The 20,708-nt window shown below is 42.0% G+C and overlaps 2 protein-coding genes and 1 long non-coding RNA gene across 4 annotated transcripts in view; 1 reads left to right on the forward strand and 2 right to left on the reverse strand.

Moving 5' to 3' along the window:
• LOC307027568 (uncharacterized protein) overlaps positions 1-19,361 on the reverse strand; it is a 39,378-nt gene extending 20,017 nt beyond the window's left edge. The window contains exon 1 of one of the 2 annotated variants that reach the window (XM_079695842.1): positions 19,327-19,361. The gene's annotated coding sequence lies outside the window, so the exon portion shown is untranslated. Of the gene's footprint in view, positions 1-11,243; positions 11,322-19,326 lie in introns of those variants that run through there. The other variant, XM_079695841.1, reaches the window with a different exon arrangement.
• Positions 3,811-7,356, reverse strand: LOC307027572. Its single transcript, XR_013804685.1, has 2 exons — positions 5,642-7,356; positions 3,811-5,578 (listed from the first exon to the last, which is right to left on the reverse strand). It is a non-coding gene; the product is annotated as an uncharacterized lncRNA (long non-coding RNA).
• LOC307027567 (uncharacterized protein) overlaps positions 13,902-20,708 on the forward strand; it is a 49,911-nt gene continuing 43,104 nt past the window's right edge. The window contains exon 1 of the mRNA XM_079695840.1: positions 13,902-13,997. The gene's annotated coding sequence lies outside the window, so the exon portion shown is untranslated. The remainder of the gene's footprint in view (positions 13,998-20,708) is intronic.

Below are 20,708 nucleotides of genomic sequence, written 5' to 3' on the forward strand. Positions count from 1 at the left end.
CACCAGCGGCAAGCGGACGAATGGTCCGGAGAAGAGGCCTAGAATAATCTCTGACAACTAAAACGAGGATCCTACAATTGAAAGGTGAGCAGACAAGCCTGTTTCTATCGAAGGTCTGTAATTGGCTAAACTAAATTTTAGAGTTGTCAGAGACATATTCCGGTGTCATAGTTGTTGCGTTGGAATATACAAATACATATTTTAGATAGGTATATATAGTTATATAACATAAAAGTGAATCAACGAGGTATGTAAGACGAAGGTGAAAGGCCCCGTACTTTTTCCAGAAAGGAGACGGCTGAAGACTCGTTGGGGGACGTCCAGTGACCGTTTTCAGACGGCATCCAGGAGACGAATCTGAATAACAATTCTTAGGTTCATAGGAATCGAAGTTGAGTTATAAGTAAAATCCAAAGGAGAGTAACGCAACCTTCAAAAAGCAATTTCGAAGTGACCGGACCTCATTAATCCTTTGTTCTGTGGGGGTTGAATCTATAAAGCCAAACGTCACGATAAAGAATTCTGTAAGCCTGGGTTACGTCAGCGTCACATCGTTGAAAGACGGTGTTGAAGCGCGCTGAGAGGCTTGCTAAACTTGTTGGAATAAACATCGGACAATAAAAGCTGAATAGACTGTACGGGGAACATTTTTTCTGTGAATATTTACTGGTAACAGAAACAGCCTAAGTCAGATGAATAGATACGAAGTCATAATGAAAGGAGAATTTCAACGAGAGGAGCGTGAGTTAAGAGCTTACGAGGACAGTGGGTTCAAGCAAAAAAAAATTGAATAAAAGGATAGCAGAAGTGTTAATTGTTGAAAGAAGCCCCCTTTTCCAAAGGAGAGGCTGAGAGCTACAGCAGGGGAGAGAGAAGGGGGTGTCAGTATTTTTCTGTGAGAGTTCCCCCCACCCTTTTTCCTCTCGAGAGCAGCAGCAGCAGCCCGGAGTGTGTCTGCTTGCTTTTTTCTCTAGTGATCTGAGGTTGGAGTGAAATACATAGAAAATTAACAGATCAAGGTGTGATTTGAAGTGGAAGATATATTGAAATAAATAAGAAACAATGATTTGCTGCTATTTAAATATAGTCTTTGAGAACTGATTGATACCGTTGCATTGCGTTGTGAATTTCATGGTATTTGTCATTAACTAAGGATTGTACTTAATTATATTCCAAGGGGAAAATTATATTAAATACAGGAACAAAAGAGTAGAAAGTAAAGAGAAGGTTTTTGTAAGTTTGTCAGAGGGAATCTGTTAATGTTTAAGCATGACAGAGGTCCTGCACGAGGTTTTGCTCCAGCCATCTCACACGGTTACACAAAGGGGTGATTTATGAGAAACTTGTGGTCAGGAGAAATGAGATGTTTTGGAAAGTAGACAGAGAGAGAGAGAAAAGTAAGGTTGTTGCTAAAATATAGAGAGTAAAAGTTATATAAAGTTAACTACTATTCGGGAGAATGTCATATTGTTGAATGAGTAACCTAAAATAAGTGAAGATGGTGAAATAGTTTGATTAAGGATACAACCGGTAACTACTGATTAAATACACAGTGATGGTGTACATGAACATTGAGAGTAGATTAAGTTGTTTTGTTCTTCATGCTTTTCACCAGAAGTCATTTGAATTGTTATTATTTTTAAGTCGTGTTGTTTTGTGTTATATTTCTAGACTATAATGTACCCACATGCATGTGGTTTCTTTGTCCCAGTTCATTTTAAAGTCAGCCGCCTCATGGCTAAATCTATTTGACCCCATGAGGTCAAGAGTCATTCTTTTAGACCACCATCTTCTGAAAGACAAATCATTGTTCTTTTGTCACATTTTGAATTAGAAAAGAGTTCATTTTGCTAGATCAATTTATCTATAAATGTTGTAGTGGGAGTTTTGTGTTTGCTAACATTTTTAGGAACGACAACACCAGGAGATGAGTAAACTCAAGAATCCGTGGAGTGTCAATACATTGAGAAAAACACATTTTTATACTCTAACTTTTTGCACATCATAGACAAGGTATTTAGACAATATAAATAAATATTCACCAAAAGTAATAAGTAAAATGGAAAGTATACATGGGCCTACACTTGAGTCAAATTATATTACTGTGATCTGATCAGTGTGCTCTGCAGGTTTACTATTGTTCTAAGTAACAGTGGGATTTAAAATATTGGAGAAAGTATGGAGATGTTCTTTCGTAGTGTGTGAAATATGTGATGCTTGAAACAGGGATTTCAATTTATGGAAGAAAATGGTTTCCTGAAAGAGTCAGGTTGGGTAGATATGTAACAATGGATGAAACAATTTATAGAGGGAGTTTTTGTAATATCATTAGTAGACATTAATGGTGTTGTTTAGATGGCATTTAGCAACCAAGACAGATAGTATGATTAGAAAGACACAGAGTGGAAAGGGTTGGATTGATTCAATCTCAGTGTGCTAGATTTCTTATGGATAATGCGTCCCGGGATCTGGACTCCCCCTCTGAGTTAGAAAGGCTACGACCCCGTCCCTCCAAGCAGACAAAAGACCCAACCCAAAAGGAGGCTCCTCCTTCTCCATCAAACAGACAGAGAACCGGAGCTGAACCGTCTCCACCTGAGGCATCCAGAACCGAACCGCTTGCTGACATACAGAAATACTCTCATCAGTCCCTCAGACAGGGCATGAAGCTGAGCCACGAGATGTGGCACAGGAGCAGAGTGGGGGACATGAGAGCAGAATCCGCCCTCCATAAAGCAGCAGAGAGACTGTAAAGGAGGAGATGAAATGCAAAGCAGTGCAAAGAACAGTGGCATGATGTGGGCTGCAGATGTGACTGGGCCAAAGGCTGCCTAAAACAGTTACAGCGGATGGATTCAAGAGCTGATGGACTGAAGAGAAGACAGAATCAGAGGAGTTGGCATAGTCGATTTGAAGTGAGGAGGTCGGGGTCACGGCTTGAGACAACCAGGGGAGGAGAAAAGGAAAACGGGAATGAGTGAGTTTACACATAAACACACTTATTCACAAAACGCACATAGAAGACACCACATTTAAAGAACTTGAATTGACTTGATAAATAAGTAAAGATAAAAAGAGGTATTAACCATGAATTAATCAATTGGTAAATTCAAAATAGCAGTAAAGAGGAAACTATTAATGTAAAATGAGAAAATCATCCTAAAAACACACTGAGGGTTAAAGGGGGAGACATGAGGGAAGTATGCACTACACTTTAAGCAGGGGGTGTTTTGGAGTAGCACAGTGTAGAACCATATTCTTCAATCTTTCCATCGTATTAATAAATCATTCTTCAAGAGATTTTTATTCATGTGTGAATAAAGTAGTGATCTCATTTGTTACAATATTGATTTCACCATTGTGGCATAGTTATTGCCATAGGAGGGCTTTAGGATGGAAACTGTTTTTAATCCTTGATAGAGTAAAGGGTGATGGTTGCATGTTCGGACACCCAAGGTTCCACACACTGCTAAAGAGTTTAACATTGTTTTTAAGTAGACCGGAATTGAAGATAAATGAGTATAATGAGCTATGAAATGCAGAGCTACACAGATCCTAGTAATGTTTTGACTTAAGATAATAGTTATGTACACAAGTTTCTGAATTAGATTTCTTAGACATTTTAATACTACTTAGGTGTAAATAAATTGCAGTAGTAGTAGTACTATTATGAAGTGAGTTTTGTACCAAGTTGCAGGAAATGTGGGAAGCAGCCGTCCCGATGACAAGTTAGAGATATCTGACTTAAGGTGGTGATCGTGAATTGATAAATGATGGCGCTCCATATATGACTGATTTTTGAAGACAAAGGATACTGGCCTATGCTGAAATATCAAAGTCTCTGCAGAGCACGACACATGGCCAATGAAACTGAGACCAAATGACCTTTGACCCTGACTGACAGTGTGACTTGAGAAAAGCACTATCAATGACTGACTCTGGGGCTGACCAAACTTGACTTTACAACCTGACAGTGTGAGTGTGAATGAATTTCTGCATGTGATCAGTGTAACTGCATGATTCTAAAACAATAACTAACCGAGCATGTCTTTGGACTAATACATTACTTTGGAGCTCCATGGGAAACACAGGTTTCCTACAATTCCACGCATTTGGAAAAACGCACATGTGACCCGTTTCTAATTCCCACAGGAGTTGGCGGTTTGCAAATGTAAAACTCAAACTAAAATCTAGAGATTCTGTTTCTTTTAGGACTGCCAGCTGGAAATGAACACTTATTTTCCCTGGAGTGTTTACTGTGAAAGATGATGGATATACTTTTGTGAATGATGTTTGGTATTTTCTTATAAACACTGGTTACCTGAAGGTTTTCTTCCCATACAGCAGTTTGTTACACATGTTTACATGTGTAAAAAGGGGGAGTGTGGGATATTTTCATTTAGGGACTGGAAGAAACCTGCCGCCCCAACTCAGATGTTCAATCTGACCATTGATTGACAGTTTTAGATTTAACCTGCTCCATATCTGGGGATAAGATACTGTTTGATGAATGTTGACATGTTTCTAATATTGATTGAGTTATAACAGGTAACACAGATGCAGAATCAGTGGCCAAGGGGCTACTGAGAGAGGTAATTCCAGAATGAGAATACCAGAGAAGGTGAACTGTGATAATGAAAACAATTTTGTAATATTTCAACAGGTATTAAAGTAACTGAGGTTTGAAATGTAGAAAGAACATTTTACAGCTAAGTTAAAACATAGTAATGTAATGAGATAGAATTTAATTTAGACAACATCTTGTAACTAGCCTGGTAAAGAAGTAAAAGCCATAGACTGTTTAGATCATTATGGGGATGTACATTTAATTTAAAGTCATAATAGAAAGACATTTGATGACAGTATGTTGGATTTCTGTATTCATTTTTCAGCTTGATAATATCCAAGCAGTGACAGGTAGAAGCAGTCTCACCTGGAAATTATTCACTTTGTCAGTATCATGATTTTAGTTGTTTTTAATCCATAACATTAGTTTGTTCCATTACCAGAGACATTAGCAGTTCATATTATATTTAGATTTTAAATGGGATCTCAAGGATTTCATTTATAATAACACAGATGCTTGTCAGGAATTCAGAGCTATTGAGATATGTTATTTAGTTCACCTGAAGATGTTGGGGTTTATTTTGTTGACACAGGCCAAGTATTAGAATTCTGAAGTGGCCTACCAGCGGTGGGTCAAACACCTGAGGGCCCAGAAGCACTGAGCGTAGACTTGAGGGGTGGGTATCAGATTTCTCCACACAGGTTGCTGACGCCAAAAGGGGGACCCGAGGAGCAGGAGGCCGACACAGCGGAGTTCGTCTGGCTGAAGGTCGTCAGGCCTACGTGACTCAACCCCAGGTTCTCCGGCCTCTACAGAGTGACCCAGAGGACATCTCATGCCGTCCGCCGAGGAGCAAAGGGGGACATCTGGTACTACTGGAGCCAGTGTGCGGCGAGGAACACTCCGGCTAGGACCTTGGAGGACATCAGGATGGACCTGGCTATCGTCAACGCGGACATCCCTACAGCAGACGACTTGGAAGCAGGCATCAGCGGACTGGAGGAGAAGGACCTCGCGGACATCCCTACAGCAGACGACTTGGAAGCAGGCATCAGCGGACTGGAGGAGAAGGACCTCGCGGACATCCCTACAGCAGACGACTTGGAAGGAGGCGTCAGCGGGCTGGGGGACTTCTCGAGGCAGCAGAGGAGTCTACTTCTCTCTGATCAGATTCATCAGTTCCACCTTTGAAGGAAAGGCCGCATCTCCCCCTCCCTATCAGCTGCCCTTGTTGGCGTATTCCGCTGAGGGGGGGGGGGCCCTGATGATTCAACAACACGCAAGGATGCTGCTTTCTGGCACTCAGGCTCTCACTCTGTTTCTTCACTGTCATTGGAGGTTGTTTTCTGTTCCCAAAGGTTTAATGAAGGGGGACAGACACAGTATCAAAGAATGACAGTACTTTTGTTTCAAATGTCTTATGTGTGTTGGTCTCGTGAAGCGAGACCAAAAAGGGGGAATTGAAGGATTATTTGAATTATTTGAAGTATTAAAGTAACGTGTTATGGCAGGAAAGTTCAATCTGGTATATTCATTTTAATGTCACCTTATATATATTCATGTGTGTTAAATTTGAAGGGACAAAATATCTTTTCCCTCCCCCAATATATTGAGGTGAAGTCCTTGTGTTTAGAGAAGAGATGGGAGCAGGGGACACCCTTATTTGGAGATAGGGCCGAAACTCTGGAATGTTTCCCTCGTAAAAGAAGGGTGTGCGTTACACAATCTTGTAGCAGATGTGTGTGTGTTTTCATTGCAGTAAAATATATGTGCTACAGGATTACTGGTCAACTATACCTCTGTTCTTATTCTTTCATGTGTGGGTACTAAATGGCTACAAACATTGTGGAGAAATTAGCTTAAACATCTTTTATTACTCTATATGAAATGGAAGCAGTTTTTTATGACAGGGACGAGAGAGTTGGGGGAGGGGACACATTCCGAAGAGTTTCAGCATGTCAATTATCAGGGGAATCGACTTGTTTTCAATAGATGTGTGTGGTTGGTTACTTTGTATTAATAATAACAGTATGTGTAAAGGAAGCTGGAAATATACAATGTGAAACCTTTTATTTGAAGTAAAGATGTGAACAATAGCTCAAACAAATGGAAGGTAGGCCTGTGTGAAGTTTGACTATTTGAAAAGCTTCTCTAATACTGCTTAAGAGCATAGGTAATGTGTTCCTCGTTGTTATTGATATGAAAGTAATTAACATGTATTACGTATATTTAGCCAACTATAACAACTATATCTTAAAACATACTTTTAACTTGTGTGTGGCAGCCTGAGGCGGGAAGATGGACTCAGGGACAAAGGGCCATAAAGGAGATGTGTGTGTGCTGGCCACAAGATGTGAAATAAGATAAGGAAACTTGTTGTTGAGAGCCGGTTCGTACCAGACACCAAAAGGTGTCTGGTCTTCGTCAAACTGAAAGAGACTTTTTGTTTCCGGGTTTCTTCTGCTGTGTCGCACTGATTGGGTGCGACAGGCCATGTGTTGGTCTCTCCTAATAAGATGACCTCTGGGGGAAAGCAGGCACACACCTCCTCCTGTGTTTTAGTATGAAAGCCTGTGTTTTCCTTTGGTTCGCGCTCTTGTTTTTCACCGGCCGTTCCTGAGACCTGTCTCACACGGTGGTAGAACCTGAGCCCGGAGTACTCTGCAGAGTGCTTCGTGATTTCTTTGTATTTGTATCGTTACTGTTTATCATTAAAGCAAGATTATTGTTTAACTTGTATTCTGGTGTTTCTTAATCCCTTCCTTTTCACGAATTCACCCAGCTTATCAAACGACACGCGGAGACGAGGTTGGTTTTAAACATCCTCCAAATCTCCAACACTATGCGCACATTTTTTGAATTAATAACAACAAATCAAAGGCCGGGGTCATTGGTCAAGAAACACACCAATCACCAGTGAGCACACCTCAGGTGTGTTTTTTATTTATATTCTTTATTTCTGATTTATTTCACACAAAAAAGATTTAGTGGAAACGTTTTCACTTATAATATGATAAAAAAATAAATTAAAAAAACGGCAAAGTGGCAGGGCTTGCCTGGCCTGGCAGGGGGGGGCACAGTGCAGGGCCGTGGGAAGTAGGGGTGCTGAGGGTGCTGCAGCACCCCCTGGTGGAGGACAGGGGATCTGCACTTCCACAAGATTAAATACAAATATAATACGGTTACATTTTCCATTTGCCCTGTACGATGGGCGCTGTAAGTGATGAAAGTGGGGGATGTTGGCTTATCAGGCGCCCGCAGCTCACAGCCAGCGTGAGAGAGAGAGAAATAGATAGATAGAGAGAGGGGGTGCACCGGTACCAGCGGGGAATGTTGTTAGCTTCTGCTGCGCTAACGGATATAAGAAGCTGTTTCTACAATAATGTGGAGGGAGAGCTCTCCTGTCAGACCGAGAGGCTCAGTGAGGTAAAGGACTCTTGAGTTTTTAGATAGTTCACTTTAGTCTAAATTATCTCAGTGGGTCTCAAACGTTTTGATCACAATTTATGGAAACAAATATTTCCAAGGCACTCCTTTATAATTATTAGGATAAATAAAAACAGGTTTGAAATCATTCCAATGTATAGGCCTACTATAGGACATTTAACCAAAAATATTGTTTAAAACTGGAGATATTTAAAAATATGCATAAATAAATAAATGTTAACTGATAAAATAAGATATAAATTAACCACAAAAATAAAACAAGTTAGCTTACATTTATTTGTTATTTGCTATGGTAGGTTATTGGATATGTTCACATACTTATTTGATTATTAAAATGCAAACCGATCTTTTTCACATGGGTGTTTTAGAGTTGTATCCCCTAGATCAGTCTCTAGTTTGGGGGCTCAAAGTGCACCAGATTGAAGCATTTTACTTTAAAATGTTAAAAAAAATCTTCCCGGGGGGGACCCCCCTAGAGGATGTGAAGTCCACCCCCCAATTAAAACATGTTCATGCAATACTGAATACATTTGAAGCCTTTTTATATAAGCTGTCCACCATATCAATACGTTTCTCTGTTTGTAGTGTAGTGGTCTTTTGTAGAGGTTTTTCATTGCCAGCTAAAATCTTGCCTAGGGCAGCAAATTGGTCAAAACCGGCCCTGGTGTCATCCCCACAGCACCCCCCATTTGAAACATGTTCCCACGGCTATGGCACAGTGACTAATTTGAGGGGGCATGGCCCGCGAATGCCCACCCATGACGCCGACCGTGGTTAGACCCGAGTCTTCCTGACAGTTCACAGTGTGCCGCTGGCCCGGTGTAATTCAAATGTACCGCCGCGTGCAGCACAGACACACAGCTGCTGCCCAGCCGCAGCACCGGAAATGGAACTGCTGGGTGAAAAACTGACTATCAGATATGTAACGTTATCTTTGATAATATTTCGTCTCCTCATTTTTCGTCAACGAAAGTAAAGAGAGATTTTGGCATAGTTTTTATTTAGTTAACTACATTTTTGTCTCGTCACTTTTCGTCAACGATATTGCATGATAATTTCGTTACAGTTATTATTTACTGCCGTCGGTGCCGTCTCGTCATCGTCTCGTTTTCGTCATGGAAAAAAAGGTCGTTGACGAACATATTTCGTCATAGTTTTAGTCAACGAAATTAACACTAGTGGGCTGCAGATAGTCTGAGATTCACGGACATGAATTCATAGATCAAAGCAGACTGGTGCACACACCTGTTTTGCTGGTCCGGTGCTGAAACAAAACCCCAGGCTGAAATATCCCTAAAATGAAGTCCGAGTTCGAAATATATCTCAGATAATATATGCACTGTAAACTTTCTCGTGTTTCTGTTCAAGCCTCTTTAGGGGTTCCGTAAAACAAGAATCAGAATGGGTTTTATTAGAAAGTAGGTTAACACAAAGAGTTTGCTTTGGTATATGTGGTGCATACAGATCCACAGAAAGAATAATACACAGTAAACTAAATACAAATACAAATAGGACTGTTATGGGAGACGTGACAGAAAAATCCAAAAATAAAGTACATTTATATCAGTGATGCAAACACACGTATGGTGAAAAAAGAGAGAACTATTCGAAGCAGAAAAAAAACAGCGTAATATACCATCTGACAAAGGCCTGTGCTATAATGCTTCAATTAACTGGCTGTTCTTTATAATTTACTCAGATCAATAGGAGACAGAGATGTTAAGTTATAAATCAAGGGTTTTTATTATTATTTACAGAAGGGGTGGGGGACCTTTTTCCTTTCAATTTGTACAACATCCTCCGAGGGCCGTACAAATGATTGAACTCAACCTCTGCTTAAAAAAACTAAAATCACAGCCCATTCATTTGGCCTTTATTTCATGCTGTGCAAAGAAAAAGCAACCTCTCAATCCAGATATCTTAACATGAATCATGTTTGACGCATGCATGCATTCAATTGCACGGTTGTGGCATGACCACCAAAACAGAAAGATATGGACACAAGATGTGTGCAAATGTATTTAGTATCCTATCCATGTGAACATGATTTAAGTGGGGGGGACCTAACCTCCTCTAGGGGGGTCCGGGGGCATGCTCCCCCGGGAAGATTTTTTTTTAAATATTGAAGTTAAAAGCATCAATCTGGTGCACTTTGAGAGCAACATGAGGAGATCTATGGATACATCTCTCAACACCCATATGAAACAGAACTGTGAACTTTTACTGTCATATAGTATTTTATACCTGTTAATAATGTAGTCTCTAATGTCTCATTAATAACTATAATGATCATAATAAGGTGTGCCTTAACCTCACCGAGCTGAAGTTATTTGAGCCTCTCAGGAGAGAGCTCTCTTCCACCTGGTTGTAGAAACGCTCTTTATATTCATTAGCATAGCTAGCTAACCAGATGCTAATAACAACAGATCAGAACTGTGCTTACAACTAAAGACACAGCCTCGCAAACACTGCGGCATGTGTACGGCTCCTTTTGGGTACTGCAATATTTGAAGAGCTGGAGCGGCGTTCTGATGCACTCCGTTACTCCTTTCAGACGAGACATAACCACGTAAAGACCTATGGTGAAGACACGTTACGCTCGTGTTGTGTTCAATGAACCTGTCCTTGGCCAGGAAAAACAGGCGCTCGCTTGTTTTATTATTTTGCGATCTAGATTTCTTCTTGTTTTTTGAAGTGAGAAGTTGTCCGTCCGTCCGTCAGTCGGACGGACGGACAGACAGACCCCCCCCCCCCTCCACGAATTACACAAGTCACCCAAATCAGCGTTAAAAAAGCGGGAGGCGCCGAAAAGCGACTAATTTGCATCACATTTGCAATTTGTTATATACACATTAACAATAAAAGCATATATTTGATACAATGTAAAAAATACACAACGTCGAAATATAGATAATTATTTAGAAAACACTATAATAATAAAACCACAACTGAAAACAGCATGTACACATTATGAAGTGTGCAAAGAAGCTGCCATTGTAAATACAAACTGAAACGCAGTGAGCACAAGCCTGAGGAAACACTTTAAAATACACAGATAAACTATAAACAGGACATGTGCAAAGTAGCTGCCGTTTTAAAATGAAGCCTGAGTATGTAGGCTACACATTGTTCAGGGTTATTGAAGAGAGAACAGAGGGACATCTGGTTACAAAAGAAACTTAGCAACTATATGGCTAAATACTTAAACTTTAATATATCCATTCATTACCTTGGATGTCTTCATTCACAGAGTTTTCCATTTAGTGGCTTCCTTCAGCTGAAGCAGTGCTGACATGCGGCCTAGACTTTATTGAGTGTGAAGAAAGTTAACTATGAACACTAGGCAACACCCCTCCAACCACATCCTCTGCAGGGGATTTTGTTGGAGAGCTGCTTTGAGAAAAGCATCCGCAGAGACACTCACCCTACAGCCATGGTCATCCCACACCAACCAGTCTCTTCAAAGAGCATATTTTTCAAGTAAATCGATGAAAATAGCGCTTTTTAAATATAAAAGAAGATCACAGATATGCAGCTGAATAAATGTTCATATTATTCAATAGGGTCCGTCTCTCTTTTTTTGCTGGTTTAAGAATAATAAACCAGTATAATAGCCCCCTGAGTACCCTCTCTTTTTTCTTTGTTTGCCTCTTCTCGTGATTTGTTCACTCTCATTACCGTCCAACCACAAAGGAAACGAGTAGTGTAGGATACAGTCTATGGTATCAATATAGCAGACAATATAATAGCAGTTTATGTTTAATATAACTTCTCTGTTGAAATGAATTTTAGTTGTTTGTTTAGGTGTTACGACTCCCCATGCAAATACAGTTTTTGCAGCGTATGACTCTCCTTTCTGGCTCAAGTGCACTGCTCTCAGTGTCAGTGAAGACTTTTAAAAATGTCAATCAGGACAACATGACTTCTGTGTTTTCCACCTGAACTGAACTGAGCTTTTTCAGAAAAGCAGAAGTATGCATATGTCGACATCAGCTCTGAATCGTTATTTTCAAACTGGTTTCGCATCCTATCTGAGCACTTCTTCCACAATTACACTGCAGAGGTGGAAGAAGTGTTCAGATACTTCACTTCAGAAAAAGTACCAATACATTATTGTCAAAATACTTCATCACAAGTTAAAGTCCTGCCTTCAAAATCTTACTCAAGTAAAAGTACAAAAGTATTATCAGCAACATGTACTTAAAGTATTTAAAGTAATCATTGTGCAGAATAATGGCCTCAATGTGTGTATAATTATATTAATATAACACATATTATGTGACATTTATAGAAAATATTGCTGCATGAAGCATGGAGACAAACTTTTTGTAAAATATTTAAATAATTGGAGTCTTTTATAACTCAAACAGTTAGTCCACTGTTTTTAGAGATGCATTTTGTTCCAAGAAGCTAAAGCTGTTAAGTAAATGTATTGGAGTAGAAGTATAAAGTAGCATACAATGGAAATACTCAAGTAAAGAACAAGTACGTCACATTTGTGCAGTTACTTTCCACCTCTGAGTGATCAGTCACAGCAGGAGAGTGAGTGAACAGTCTGATCTGACTGAATGTGGGTCATTCTTATTATCTCATGATTAAAAATACTATAAATCCACCAATCTACGTGGGAACCGGGTTGGGGGGGGGGGCTCGAAAATATTTCCAATTACCCAATTAGGGCCTGAGAGAAAAAGTTTGAGAACCTCTAAAAATCATGAGTTTCTCAGAAAAACTGTGTTCATATTTGTGAAGAGGCTGATCCAAGAGGTTAACAAGAAGGAGACGTTTCTCAACACAACTCCCGCTTAGCAAGAAGCAACTGCAGACAGAAGAGACTAACATGGTGCTCTCTGACTCTGAAGGCAAAAACAAATGTGAAACCAGAACAAACAAGATTTGAAACTGAAAAATAATTGTTTTGAATCTGAATAAGTTAAGGATTCAAATATCAAAATATGTATACATGTGAAAACAAATATTTTATCCAAATAAATTGCTGAACTGAATCAAAATAATATTCAACTCGAAAGATTATTTAAAATACTTATTTTTAGTTTAGCTGTTACTTCGGCATCATTTTGAAACGTCTATTACAATTAAATCACGGTAAAATATGTTCATTTTGTTGTAGTTGGTGTCTCCCAAAGCATTTGCATGGATATAAGCCCCGCCCCCTCTCCAGCGCGTCTTGTTTGAATGAAAGGAGTAAACACAGTTGATAGCCGCGGTGAAACCTGAAACTCGAACGAGAGCATTTGCAAGGCCCTCTGAGCAGAGAATCTTTTGGCCATCTTGATCAGTTGTGATAAGGACCCAAACTGGGAAAGCTTTATTTATTGTGTCTTGCCCCAAATTTTCCAGCTGGGATAGAGTTTGAAAAAAATAAAGATTGGTTCCCGCAAAACATAATGCGGGAATGTGAGAGCAGACAGGTGTCTCCGTGCTTGTATTAATCAACAATGTTGCAACCTTGTGCGGGAATGCGGGAATACACACACACACACACACACACACACACACACACACACACACACACACACACACACACACACACACACACACACACACACACACACACACACACACACACACACACACACACACACACACACACACACACACACACACACACACACACACACACACACACACACACACACACACACACACACACACACACACACACACACACACACACACACACACACACACACACACACACACACACACACACACACACACACACACACACACACACACACAGGGGGGGGGGTGTACACGTACTCACAAGGTTCACATCAGGACTTTTATATCATTGGCTACTGCTAACCAATCTGCCGTTGATAGTGGAAACGCCCCCTCTGTCTCTAGCTGTGAACCAGAGTCCTGTGAACTACTCCTGTTGTAACGGACATATTCAGACATGAAAACCAAAAAACAGAACTGTCAGCACTGAGGTCTCTGCAGTCTCAAATATGTAAAGGTAGAACACATGTTTCTACTTTATTAAATAAATATATATTAGGCTACTGCTGCTTTCTGTTGCTTTCCTGTTGAGATGAACCTCTTATAGGCAAGGCAAGGCAATTTTATTTATATAGCACTTTTCAGCACGTGGCGATTCAAAGTAGCCTACTTAACAGATTAAAAGCAAAAGGCATTTAAGAACAAATACAGCATAAATACATTATTAAAAAGGCATTTAAAAACAGGCATAATAAGCAAAGGTAATGAAATAAATAAACACAACAGGTACATGACTAAAAAGGCACACTATAGTGTGAGTATGGGCAGCTCAATTAAAAGCAGCGGCAAATAGGTGCGTTTTTAGTCGGGATTTACAAATAGGAAGTGTTTCGGCGGACGTGCACGATTTGGGCAGTTTGTTCCAAATTGTTGGGGCATAATAACTAAAAGCTGCTTTTCCATGTTTATTGGTTATTCTCGGCAGTGGTGCAGTGGGGATTTTTTTACTGGGGGGACGCTATTTTAATTAGGTCATCCCAAACAATGCCACACAAGTGCGCACGCGCGCCGTGCACTCACAAAACGGGCAGACAGGTCCACAGAAACTACCGATATGCTTAATCCTACTTTAGTTATTCTACTGCAAAAAGCAGACTCAACACACACACAGACTCAAACCATGGACACACTGGCACGTAAATTACATAAACAATGTATAGGCCTAAATTGCATAAACTACAGCAGCCTTTCCCAAACTCAGGGTCGCGACCCATTTCGCCAGTTAAATGCATTGCTACACACACACACACACACACACACACACAGCGTCAGAGCTGATGGCTGCGTTGCAATTACAATTGTTTTATAATTTTTGTATTTTGAAAATGAAATTATGCAATATAGCATTGTATATTGAATGATTTAATTTTCTAAATACAAATAAACTAAAAATAAAAGATTGTATTTGTATCTGATCTGACGCGTCCCCCGCGAAAGTTTTCGCGCTGTCTGTTTATTGTCTGTTGATTAATCCCGATCGTACATGATGGCAAAAAGACGATACAAAGAGGAGTTTTTAAACGTTGGCTTCACAAAAGCTGTTAGAAATGGAGAGGAGCGGCCTCAGTGTGTTTTATGTGGAGAGGTGCTCAGTAACGAAAGCTTGAAAATGAATAAATTGGACCGGTGTTCCGGATTAACTTGTTTCCCGATCAACTTGTTTCCCGATCAACCCGTTTCAGTGGGGTGCGTGGCTTTCGACTGAAATACACATTTCGATCGCTTTCTTCTGTCGTTTACATATATCCTTTGGTATATTTGGCTTCTTAGGAACACGTTGATGCACATCCAGTACCAGTGTGTGAGGTTGTGATTACGATGGCGATATCCGGACGCGAACAGCGAGGACTAAAACAAGACAAACGAGTTGCTCGAATAAATAATTTAAACCAGCTATTGTTGCCAGACTTATTACGGAATATCGTTGTTAATGTCCAAGTCCATCTGTGTATACCTTAAGACAGCCTCCAAGCATAGACGTCGGAACTAGGGGTGCGGGGGGTGCGGCAGCACCCCCTCCCGTCAGCCTCAGGAATCACAGGATTAGCCTACGTTAAAAAAATAAAAATAAAGATTCTGAATTTAAACTCAATTTGTCTGACTTACATGTATTTCTTAATACAGATCTTTTGATGTGATATGCACCCTGCCTGGCTCAATACAGCAGCCTGGCTGGCATGGCATAGCTGTTGCTATGCAGACTGCATCTGACAGCTCACTGTGACGTTGGCCTATGTGTAAAAAAAAAAAAAAAAAAGTAGCGGGAATTTTTTTTATGTTTGCTGTGTTCGCGGCTCTCATTTGTTTTTAGCATATGCATAGGCTACATGATTTGAGTTCAACTACGCCAGCTAGAACTAGCCTATGTCTCAAAAACGAATTTCAGATTTTTTTACAAATCCGCCCGACCCAGCTAAACGTCCGAGAGAGACACCTAGAGGCTGTGTGCCAGCAACCGGACAGCAGCAGCAGGCAGCCGAAGGGCCCGGCGGCCCTCGGCCTCGTCCTCCCTCCCCAGCGCCCACCACCAGCACCCGGTGCTAGCCAAGAAGAGGCAATATCATGCAAACCACCACAGGATTACAATTTTCCTGCCAAGAAGTTGGGTGAGAACTTCACTCGTTCCTGCAAGGCCGCCTGGTTCAGAGAGTGGCCGTGGCTGGAATACATCGCGGTCAGTGATGGCATTGTGTGTGGTGTGTGCAGGTCAGCTGTCAAGCGCAAGTTGGTCGGGTCAGAACAAGCTGACAGTCCGTTTTTGAAAGATACGGGCTTTTCAAACTGGAGAAAAGCAAAGGAGAAAATCAGAGACCACGAGAAAACACGCATTCATTTAGATGCGACTCAAAGATTGGCTGCATTGAAAACTACGCCAATTAATGCGCTTTTGTCTGAGGCTGCTGCTAAAGAACAAATAACAGCCCGGAAAATGCTGGAGCTCGTTTTCAGCAGCGTGAGATTCCTGGGGCGCCAGGGACTCCCTCTGAGAGGAGCTGCAAATCGGGATGGGGTGTTGTGGCAGCTAGTGGTCGAGAGGGTACGCGCTGATCCTGACCTGCAAAACTGGATGAAGAGGAGGGACAATTGGATGTCGGGCAGCATCCAGAATGAAGTTCTGGAGCTGTTTGCCCATGACATCCAGAGGAAAATCGGAGCCAAAGCATCCGAAAGTCCTTTTTTCGGCTTAACTGCTGATGGGACCACCGACGTCAGTGGAAAAGAACAGTTCTCATGCAGTATACAATTTGCAGATGACAATCTTGAAGTCCAGAATTTCTTTCTGGGCTTTTACAACGCTCCAGACACAACCGCCGAGATGCTTTTTCTGTGCATTAAAGATGTCCTTGTTCGGCTAAATCTGCCGCTGGAGAAGCTGAAAGGCTACTGTTTTGATGGAGCCAGCAACATGTCAGGGAGGTTCAAGGGAGTGCAGGCAAGATTAAAGGAAACATGTCCTGACTCCTTGTTTGTCCACTGCGCAAACCACTCTCTGGATTTAGTGTTGCAAGAAGTGGCAAAAGAAGTGCGCCTTGTTGCCGATACACTGAACTTTGTTCGGGAAGTCACAGTTGTGATTAATGATTCAGCAAAGAGAAAAACGTTATACCAGTCTCTTTTTGGATGTGGAGAAGTGATCAACCTGCTTGCCCTGTGCCCAACTCGGTGGTGCGTCAGAGTTGTGGCACTGTCACGGTTGCTGGCATGCTATGGAGAGATGCTGCAGACATTTAGGACCTTGGAGAGTGACAGGATTGTCAAGGGGGAGACGCGTGCCAAAGTGGCAGGATTGCTCAAAAAGGGCACCACTACGCGCACAGTCTTTGGTTTGTTTGCCTGCGTTACCATGTTTACGCCATGTGAATCCGTGGCTCGGTCACTGCAAGGCACCAAAGTCACAGCCCTTGGATCAATGGAAGCTGCCAAACTTCTTTGGGAAGGGAAACGAGTGGATGTGGGTTCCCTGGAACTGACTTCCTTTTCAAGAGAGCAGCTAAGCCTTGAGCTGGACATCCTGAGCGACGTGTGTAGGGGGCGAGAAGTGAAAACCATTCAGGATGTATTGGCCATTCTGCACACCTTGCAGCCCCAATCCCGCTCCATGCTGTCGGAAGCGGAGAGGCTCATAAAGCTCTGTCTGGCTCTGCCCATTTCTGTCGCGGCATCCGAGCGCTCGTTCTCGGCGTTGCGCGGGTTGAAAACGTGGCTGCGCAATACTATTAAGCAGGAGAGACTCACTCATTTGGCCATTATGAATGCGCATAGCGACCTTCTCGATGAATGCGATGTCTCGACCCTGCTTAAAGAATTTATCAGCAGAACAACGGAGAGAAGGTCTACTTTTGGAACAGTTTAAAAGCCCTTACGAGCGCAAAGTAAACCGTTATTTTTCTGAATGTTCCATTAGGCCTATGTTCGTAAAGGCTGTATTATTCTGTTGATTTTCTGAATGCTGTAGGCCTATGTTATCGCCTATTAGGCTACAGTATGTTCCTTAATAAAGGCTTGATTAATTCATTAATTCATTTTGTTTCATACATTTTCGTAACAATTAAGATGCTGCGTGTGTTTATGTAGCCTATATCTGTTATGTATAGGCCTAGGCTATTAGGCCTACGTGTCGAGTTCGTTAATCATTGATAGTGTGAGTTTCCCCCCCGACCCTCCCAGCAAAAATCCCGTTCCCCCCCCCCCCCCCAGAAAATAGTTCCGACGTCCCTGGTCATACTCCATATCTACTCCATCATAACCAGCTGATTTGCCCCCCTGTTCTGCCTCACTGTCCAGTTTTTGTGACAGCTGAGCCTGTTTCCCAGAGACAACCTGCAGCTCCTGCTCTGAGCACTCCGTCACACCCTCTCTGCATCCAGCCCTGACCTGAGCTTCAGCCTCCACAACTGCTTTCATATTAATCCCCGCAAACAACGGCTTAACACCCACAGACATTGCGGCTTTAACGGCCATCATGGGACCAAACACAAAACCGCCTGGCACCACTGCTGCGGGCAACACAGGCACAGACAAGGCTACACTGGGCACAGCGAGTGCGGGCACGGCGGCCACGAGCACGTCTGCACCGGGTGTGGGTACAGCGGGAGCGGGCACGGGTGTAGCAGGAGCGGGCACCTCGGCCCCCGGCGCTGCAGCCGCGCACACGGCTGCACCGAGCACGGCGGGCACGGCGGCTGCAGACACGAGTAGGCTACGTCAGCTCCGGAAACAGAGGCCGTAACTCCGGTAGCTCCCCGCACGGGCCTAGCAACCTCGCTGGTTCCCTCTCCACTCTCATTCACAATATTTCCTTCCAATAGAAGTGCTGCTATCAGTCTCTGCGGACAAGCGATCTTCTTGTGCCCCACATCACCACAACCAAAACACTTGACACTGCCAGCACTCGCATACACCATGTAGAAACCTTCCTCATATTTAATACGGAAAGACAAATCCAGTGTTAGTGATGTGCAGTCTAAAAACATAAACACCTGTCTCCGCAGAGACTGAACGTGCTTCAGCTTGGTGTCTTTACAGCCCAGACTCACCGTGCCGAAACCTCTCACCATTCTCCCGTAGCGTTTGAGCTCTTTCTCCAGCGTTTCGTTGGGAATAAATGGAGGGACTCCCGCTATGGTAATCCGGGTAGAAGGCACTGCCAGCGGGGACACTTGTATAAACTCATCATTTATGTTTAAACCACTTTCAATTAACTGGCTTACCAACTCCTGCTTCTTTACAAAAACCACCACAGCTTTATTCATGCGGGATGCGTAGGAGATGTTTCCGTGTCCCACCTGTTCCCCCACCGCCAGCAGCATACTCTCCACCGTGCTGTTCTCCTGAGGGATCACCCTCACCCCGTGCCGCAGGGACATCTCACAGGAAGCCACCCCTGCAGAGAAACACGCTTCCCTCACGTAAGAAAAACTAAACTACACTCACAACAAACAAGACCAATGAACAATCATACAATGAACAAAGTAGAGGAAGAAAAAAGAGAAAACTTTTACGAAAAGTTACCATCAAACCTCACCACGCTCTCAGCTCACCACCACCGACCTCCTCACACACTCACTATCAGAGAGAGAGAGAGAGAGAGAGTGAGTGTGTGGATTTCAGCCCCACTTTGTTTTAACCTGTGGTTATTTGTTAATACAGAAATCCTATTTTGAATGTGCTGCAAGGAGGCTGGTGACTTCAGATCTGTAATACGTCATTTGTTGTCCCTCAGAAAACTGTAAAACTCAAGTTTGAGTTCCTTTTTGATCTTTTTTTTAAGTGAGATATGAACAGACAGATAGAGACTAAGGTTCAGATTGAACTGGAAACACGTGTTTGTTGAGGCAGTGAGAGTTTCACAGTAGAGACAGGTATTATTACAAAGTGTTCAATCACTGTCTCCACTGCAGGATGGGAAATGAGGACACCTGGTGGACAGGTGCAGAACGACAGCAACAGAGAAGCATCAGCAGAAACATCTACAGATCTGAAATACATGATACATAAATCCTTCATACATGTCACGTGATGTTTCCTCTGAAACAAACACACACTCCTCTGCTCACTGTCAGTGTGCAGCGGTGTGTATATTTCATATTTAAAACTCTGATTAAACTCCTCACTGAATCTCTAAGGCTTGGTGGAAACATCATAAACTGAAGGCTCTCAGAGAGCAGTGCATGATGGGAACTTTCTGTTGATTTAAAGTTCAATACACACTTTAATGAAACTGTAAATATGATTGAATTAGACGTATTAAAGGGTTGTTATGTTGATACATGTTATGATTTATGCCAAACGTCTCTCAGCTCGCTGTGTTCATGATCAGTTCTCCAGATACACAGAGAGGATATCTACTCTGGTGTTCCTCATATTTAATATCTACAGTGTTGTTCTTGATAAATGCAGCAGGGGGCGCTCTTTACTCGCCCTCAGCTCTTCCTGTTTCCAGCTGGGATTATTTAAACCTCCTTAGTCTCTGATGATCACACAGATTGATTTGATCTGGGACATTTTAAATGTTTGCTTCAGGGCATTCATTTCATGTTCATCACCTTAAAATGTATGTTACTTGTATATTCATGTATATCAAGTGAGAAGTTAAGTTCAATTTGAGGAATCCTGTCATGTTTTTTCCTGATTACAGTTTTTCTCGATTGCTAACACACTAAAATTA

The sequence above is a fragment of the Notothenia rossii genome (genome assembly GCF_949606895.1).
Source record: "Notothenia rossii genome assembly, contig: scaffold_94, whole genome shotgun sequence".
Lineage (NCBI taxonomy): Eukaryota > Metazoa > Chordata > Actinopteri > Perciformes > Nototheniidae > Notothenia > Notothenia rossii.